The following is a 7574-nucleotide window of genomic DNA, read 5'->3' on the forward strand; positions in this document are numbered from 1 at the left end:
CAGAAGGTCATCTGGAAGGACATCTGGTCTAATTAGCATATCATGCTTTTATTATATAGGATAAGTATAGCCCATGGACAGAGACAATAGTGTGGTGAAGGCCTGGGGGGTATAGGTTGAAGGGGGGTCATATATAATACTCTTTGTAATACTTTAAGCAATAAAACAATTTTAAAAAAGGAACATAGATGCATACTCCATGAACAGGAACAATAGTGTGATGATGGCCACGGAGAGATGGAATGGGGATATCTTCAGTAGTGTCAACATTAACAAATTTTAATTAAAGAAGAAGAATCAAGTTTTTTAAAAATTAAGATTATTATATAGTGTCTAGTGATTCACCCTTGGGTGATGAAATAATAATAATAATAATAATAATAATAATAATAATAATAATTACTCTAAAATTTAAGATAGTGGTTATATTTGGATGGAGTGAGGGGGCATTTGGAAGAGCTTCTGGGGTGGCTATTTTTTTATCCTGGATGGTGGTTACAATGATATTATTCGTATAATTCACTAAGCTCTACATTTGTTTTGTATGGTTTTCTGCATCTTTATTTTTTTAAATACTGAGTTTCATTTCACATGTTTATTGTTGTCTCCACACCATTCCCATTTATCTAAACACTACTACTACTATGTCCTATCATAACATTCCATACATACTTAAAACCAAGCAAAGGGTGGAGTTCCATCTTTAAAAACTAAACAGGCATTTGGACAATACAACTTGGCAATGGAACCTGGACAACATTTATCAGACATGGTAGGGAAAGTTCTCACTCGGCATTATAAAAGGGACAGCCAGATAGCAACTGTTACAGAAATGAAATACGACGGAAAATTTTAACAAAGTGTTTAAACTATTTTCTTAAAGAGACTTCCTCCACTGCCAGAGATCTTGAATAGCCTCCACATCAGTCATAATTAATGAACTTGGCTTCCACTTTGGGAAGAGAACCATCCTTTTCTATATTTGTTTGCATTTTTCTTTTTTTTTTTTTTTTTTACAGAACTAGGTCCTAAAGTGTGTTTTAGGTTTTTTTTCCTGTTTTTTGAAGGAATTTTTGATCTTTTGATCTTGGTGTTGATGGTTTTGAGTCTTTTTTCATTCTGGTTTGATTTTTGTGCATTTTTGGCTGGACTATCTCATGGATTTCTTTCCTGGAGCTTTTTCTTTGGCTTCCTCATCATCAAAATCATAATTGTCATCATTATCCTTTCTCATCATCCTCATCATTTTCTTTTTTTTTCTAATCTGTTTCTTTTTTTTTCATCCTCATCATTTTTTCATCAGCAGCAAGTTTTACTTTTTTCTGTGGAACCTTGCTACGACCTCCAGGGGTAGAATGCTTTCCAGACATACTTAGGAGTTTCACATCCTTCTCTTCATCTTCTGATTCTGCAACTCCCTCCACAGCTACTAAGTGCTGTCTACTAATATGCACAGGCTCTGAACCACACTTCAACTGTAAGACCACAGGTGGTGTTATTTCAAAGCCACCAAGGGACAACATTGGCTGTACAGACATTTTCAAAGTTACCAGTGTTACTTTAATTGGGCTGCCTTTGTAATTCATTGCCTCTGCTTCAACAATGTGCAGTTCATCCTTTGCACTAGCCCCTAAACTAATTGTTTGTAAAGATAATTGGTGCTCATTTTCATCATTATCTACCTTAAAGTTGTAATCTTTGTTTACCTTTAGTTCACAACCAAAAAGATAGTTCTGGGGCCTCAGAAAGCTCATGTCCATGTCCATAGAATCTTCCATGGAGTGGGAGCATGTACTTAAGTGAGAGAGAAGGCGGATGGAGATAAATGGCATCTGTGCAGGACGGAATCGCACCAGAGCCCTGCGTCTTTACTTTAAAATAAGCATGCATGCATATAAGCCTAACCAATGGGACACAGACACCAGGGCGGTGAAGGCATGAGTGGGGGTGGGGGGGCAATGGGGGAATAAGGACACATATGTAATACCTTAATCAATACAGAAAAAAAATAAAATAATAAAATCCCTAAAAATGAAGGTGAAAAATGACCTATAGAAAGCTAAAGTTTGTAAGAGGTTAAAAGAACAAAAATATAGGTACTGACATATTTCTTCAAGTAAAACTAATTAATAATAATGATAAAGAAGACTAACAATTTGGAATTGAATTTCTATTCCATCCTAATACTGCAATGGAGAATTGCAAAGGAGAATAATCTCACACTGTATCTAGAATTATTGTTTTTATAAGAGGAGCTATGTGCTACCTATGCTATAAATGGGACCTGTGTAAGTGGGCCACTCTACCCAAAGCACATTCATCTTATACTCATAAATTGCCCAGGATAAAATTTTAATTTAGTCAGCCCCTACAGTCATTTTTCAAAAACTGCAAACAATGGGACTTTTATTTAAGGATGTCAGGTTGATTCAGGATCCTTGCAGAATTTCAATCTTGTCAATACCCAAGGGAGTTCCAGAAACCAGTTATTCGAGACCTCCTCTCCTCAAGCCTCTACTCCCAGCCTTAGCAGTGACCTCTTCTACATTGATGAGACCGAGTCCCTTACATATCCTCTTCTCCCCACTTCAACTCATCTCTGCTTCTGTTCATATTTATCATTCTTTACTACAGTCTCAAAGGAAAGACAAGACCCTTCCTCATCACTAAAAGTAGCCATTCCACCTCTGCCTTAGTTTCCAAATGTCTACTGAACAGTTCAACTTGATGTATTGCTATGTACATTTTACTTTCATTAACGAGACCCTAAAGTATCCAGTCTGGGATACTGGAAGATTCTTTGTGCCACTGATGCCAAAAACAGGATAAGGGAGATAGCAGAGGTGCTGGTTTGGGGCAATGAAGAATTCCATTTGGGATATGATCCATTTGGAAGAATCAGAATGATAAATCAGTGCAAACTAAAGGTCCATGGACTGTGGTATATCTTCTTTTAACCTATTACTGTTATTATACGTTATTTTAAAATCATTTATTGCTCTGGCCGGTTTGGCTCAGTGGATAGAGCGTCGGCCTGTGGATTGAAAGGTCCAGGGTTTGATTCCGGTGGGGGGCACATGCCCAGGTTGCAGGCTCGATCCCCAGGAGGGGGCGTGCAGGAGATAACCAATCAGTGATTCTCTCATCATTGATCTTTCTATCTCTCTCTCCCTCTCCCTTCCTTCTGAAATCAATAAAAATATATTTAAAAATCATTTATTCATCTAGTATGTGCAAAGTAATACACTGGGTGCTGTGGGAGAGGGTGAACACTGAGATGAGTGAGTCTTAGTGCTTGCCTTCAAGAAACAACAATGCCAAACTTATTTTATTATAGGTAATTTACAAAACAGTGGAAAAAAGTAAAGATGGGGTCAGTGGGAACAAATAGAATGCTCAGCATGGCTAAATAAGTGCTTATAAGCTTTCCAACTTGAAAGTTTTGGGCAGCATCTGTGTGTTCTATACTCCAGAGTCCTTCAGGACAGCTGGAATACAAAAATAGTTCTTTTGTATATTACTTAATCACTCTCTCTTCAGTATTTTAAAATTTCTTTCCCCACGTGCCGACACTGTGGACGTACATATGAAGACATATAAACCATGGCACTACTCAGCCATAAAAAAGAAGGAAAACATACCCTTTTTGATAGCAAAGATGGACCTGGAAAACATTATGCTAAGTCAATAAACCAGTCAGAGAAAAACAAGTACCATATGATTAAACTTATATGAGGAACCTAATGAACAAAATGAACTAACAATCAAAATAGAGACCGACTAATAGATAGAGAGCAGGCTGAAAGCTGTCCGGGGGAGGGACCTGGGTGGGGACTGTTGGAGGGCATTGATCAAAAAAGAAAAGAAAGAGAAATAACGCATGGACATGAACAAAATGTGGTGATTGTAGGGGTGAGGGAGTGGGGAGGTAGAGGAGGGTATAGGGGATATAAATGTTGATGAAGGGAGACTTGAATTGGGGTAGTGAACATGTAATACAGTGTACAGATGATGTGCTATAGAATTGTGCACCTGAAACCTGTAGAATTTTGTTAACCAGTGTCGCCCCAATAAATTAAATGAAAAAGAAATAAATAAACCATGGTACCTTACCTAAAAGAGTTTACATTTTAGTTGAAGAGATAATATACATCTATGGAACTAGAGAAAAATTATGATTTAAGGAGTGCTACAGAAGTAAGTATTACTTCTCAGGCACAAGAAGAAAGACACCAAGATGATGAAAACATTCTTGCAACTACTATGGTTAAGCCATGTTGATCTTGTTTTTGATCTTCGAATATACCAAGCAACTGATAAGATTTAGAAAGCAATGATGAAACCTTTTAGTAAAAACTGTGCTTTAGGAAGATTAATCAGAAACATTTTGTAGTAAAGGGTGAAGAGAGACAGTAAATAAGGTCTAAAAAAACATTGGAGTTGGACAAGTGAGAGTAAATAAGGGTCATATTTGCCATAGTGCATGACTATGCACTTTGATGGCAGATATACATTGGCTGTAACACCAATTCTGCTGTTTATGAACAGTGTGATCTTGGCAGTTCACTGGTCCTGTCTGAATCTTAGTCCCCATATTAGGGTTATCTCGAGAAAGAGAACATATATATGTATATTTATTATAGAACTTGGCTCATGCGATATGGAGACCAAAAAGTCCCACAATCTGCTCTCTGTAAACTGGAGATCCAGGAAAGCCAGTGGTATAATTCAGTCACAGTCTGTAGGCTTGAGAACCAGAAAAGCTGATGGTGTGAGTTTAAGTCCAAGTCCAAAGGCTTGAGAACCAGGAGTGTAGATGTGCAAGGACAGTAGACAATAAATGTTTTAGCTCAGTCAGAGAGAGTAAATTGCCCTTCCTTTGCCTTTTTATTCTATTTAGGCCCTCCAGAGACTGGATAATGCCCATCAACATTTCTAGGGTGATCTTCTTTACTTAGTCTATTGATTCAAATGCTAATCTCTTCCAAAAGCATTCTCATAGACATGTCCAGAAATAATGTTTTATCAACTCTCTGGGCATCCTTAGCCCAGTAAGTTGATATACAGAATTAGCCACCACAGTCCTTTAAGATGTTGGAGATAGAGAAGAGGAAACAGATGGGAGAGAGAGTCCAAAGTAGAATAGAGAAGACTTGACAAGTAATTAGAGGTGCGGAGAATGAGGAAAGGAAGAATAAAAGATGCCAAGACTTTGGGCATAGATGACTGTCATTCACAGAACCAAGGAGAACAAATGAGGAACATGTGAAGATGGCAAGCCGAAAGCTGGATATTAGAACTGTAACTCAGTAAGAGTTTGGGAATACATTTTGGGAATCATATACTGTCAAGATGGCAGGAAGCTGTGGTCTTCCTTTTCTCCTTAGCTTTCTGAGAACATTCAATAATGTAGGCAGAAATTAGAAAATCTATAAATGAGGGTATATGGGATACTTTCAGAATTAGCTCAGAGGGCAGAACAGAATAGTGATTTATTTACCCTGCACCCTGAAAACCCTAATTGGAAATAAATACTGCACTAGAATATACACAGCTGGAAGGTGGAGTGATAGAATTTCATCCTTATAAAGTTCCTAAGATTGGCTGTCACTGTTTTTAAATTCTGAGAGTCCAGACTCTGTCTATTTGGTTCATCACTCTATATTCATCTCCTTGCACAAATGTGCTACATAGCAAGGGCTCAATAAATATCTGTGGATGTATGACCCATTAGTTCTGATGACTATCTTGGAAATGTCTGCTTGTCTTCGTCCCACGTGCAAAAAAATTTTCTCATCTGGTCTCTGCAGAGTAAAAAAGGCCTGGTTTCTGGTCCAGGTTCAGTCACTTACAGCTGTCTGACTTGATGGAACATGTTTTTAGTTCATTTTCTTCTTCCTAAAACAAACATTACACATTTTAAACTAATGAAAATGTAGGCTCAAAGGCACTGTGAATTTGGTAAAATCCATGGTTGGCATTGATGCCCTTGACAGGATGCTGCTTCCATTTTAGTGTCCCCATAATACAATTGATAGAGAAGAGAGGACACTTTTGGAAATTTCACAACAAAGAGGAATATAAATGGCTCCTAGTCCTTTGTACATTGTTGAGAGGATGTGGCAAGTAAAGGAAACCTGGAAGTCATTCAGTCACCAAAATGAGGTCCTTTGGACTCTTTACAGCAGTGGTTCTCAACCTTCCTAATGCCGCGACCCTTTAATGCAGTTCCTCATGTTGTGGTGACCCCCCATTTCATTGGTAAAAATTGAACATAATTAAAGCATAATGATTAATCACAAAAACAAAATGTAATTATATATGTGTTTTCCAATGGTCTTAGGCAACCCCTGTGAAAGAGCCATTCGACCCCCAAAGGGGTCGCGACCCACAGGTTGAGAACCACTGCTTTACAGTAAAGTGAACACTGATATTTTGGTTCTAGTACAAATGGACCTCAGATGTGGCTTTATAGTCAGTCAAGAAGCAGCCATCCTAGAAAGCTTCCAGGAAGACAGATCTGCCTGTTCTCAGATATGTCCCCAATACCTAGCACTATGCCCGGAACAAAGTAGATACTCAATATTGGTTGTGTGAATGAAACAGGAGCAGGGGTGCTCTTCAATATTTTCTACTGAACTTAGCTTCTTGTCCAGGTTCTGCTACTTTAACACTTGTGTGACCCTGGGAAAATATTTTCTGCCCTCAGCCATCAGTTAACCCATTAAAAATGATTTTTTAAAATATGTTTTTATTGATTTTTAGAGAGAGGTGAAGGGAGAGGGATAGAGAGATAGGAACTTCCACGAGAGAGAAACATCATCTATCAGCTACCTCCTGCATGCCCCTACTGGGCCATGTGTCCTGACCTGGAATTGAACAGTGACCTTTTGGTTCATAGGTAGACGCTCAACCACTGAGCCATGCCGACTGGGCAAGAAAATGATTTTTAATTTTCTTTGTGTTCTCAAGTACTGAAGTTTGTATTGATAACTGTGGTTCTTCACAATGAATCTGTGGAAAGACTCCCTGATTCAAATGAATATATATATATATATATATATATATATATATATATATATATATATATATATATGCCAGGGTCTGTAATGTCCACAATGACCAAGGCTCCACCGAAAACCAGAAGTCAGTGCTGGGTTGCTTTGGCGACCCAGCACTGACTGCAGCTGGTGCAGTGCAGCGACCCAGCACTGACTGCTGAGGGGGCTGAGGATCAGGCCCAGAGAGAGGCCTGCAGAGAGAGAGGCAGGTTTTGATCCACAGCCTCTGTGGCAGCTGTTGATCAGCCGTTGCCTCTCTCTTCCTCTCCGAGCTTTGCCAGCAACTGAGCCTCTGTTTCTCTCTGGGCCTCAGGGGGGCTGCTGATCAGCCCTGCCTATTTGATCAGGCCCAGAGATAGGCCTAGGGATGCTGACTGGCATAGAAACCGACCAATCAGAACCAAATCTGGGTGAAGTGCCAGGAGCCAATGGCTGCCTAGGAGGTGGAGCTTTTGATGCTGACTGGCATAGAAGCTTCCATCAAACAAAAGCCCAGGACCAGACGGCTTCACA

The 7574-nt window shown here is 39.0% G+C and overlaps 1 pseudogene; it reads right to left on the minus strand.

Annotated features, from left to right (window-relative positions):
- Positions 1-576: 576 nt before the first annotated feature.
- On the minus strand, positions 577-1778 carry LOC132223862 (nucleophosmin-like; annotated as a pseudogene).
- Positions 1779-7574: the final 5796 nt, after the last annotated feature.

Source organism: Myotis daubentonii, chromosome X (assembly GCF_963259705.1).
Source record: "Myotis daubentonii chromosome X, mMyoDau2.1, whole genome shotgun sequence".
NCBI classification, from domain to species: Eukaryota; Metazoa; Chordata; class Mammalia; order Chiroptera; family Vespertilionidae; genus Myotis; species Myotis daubentonii.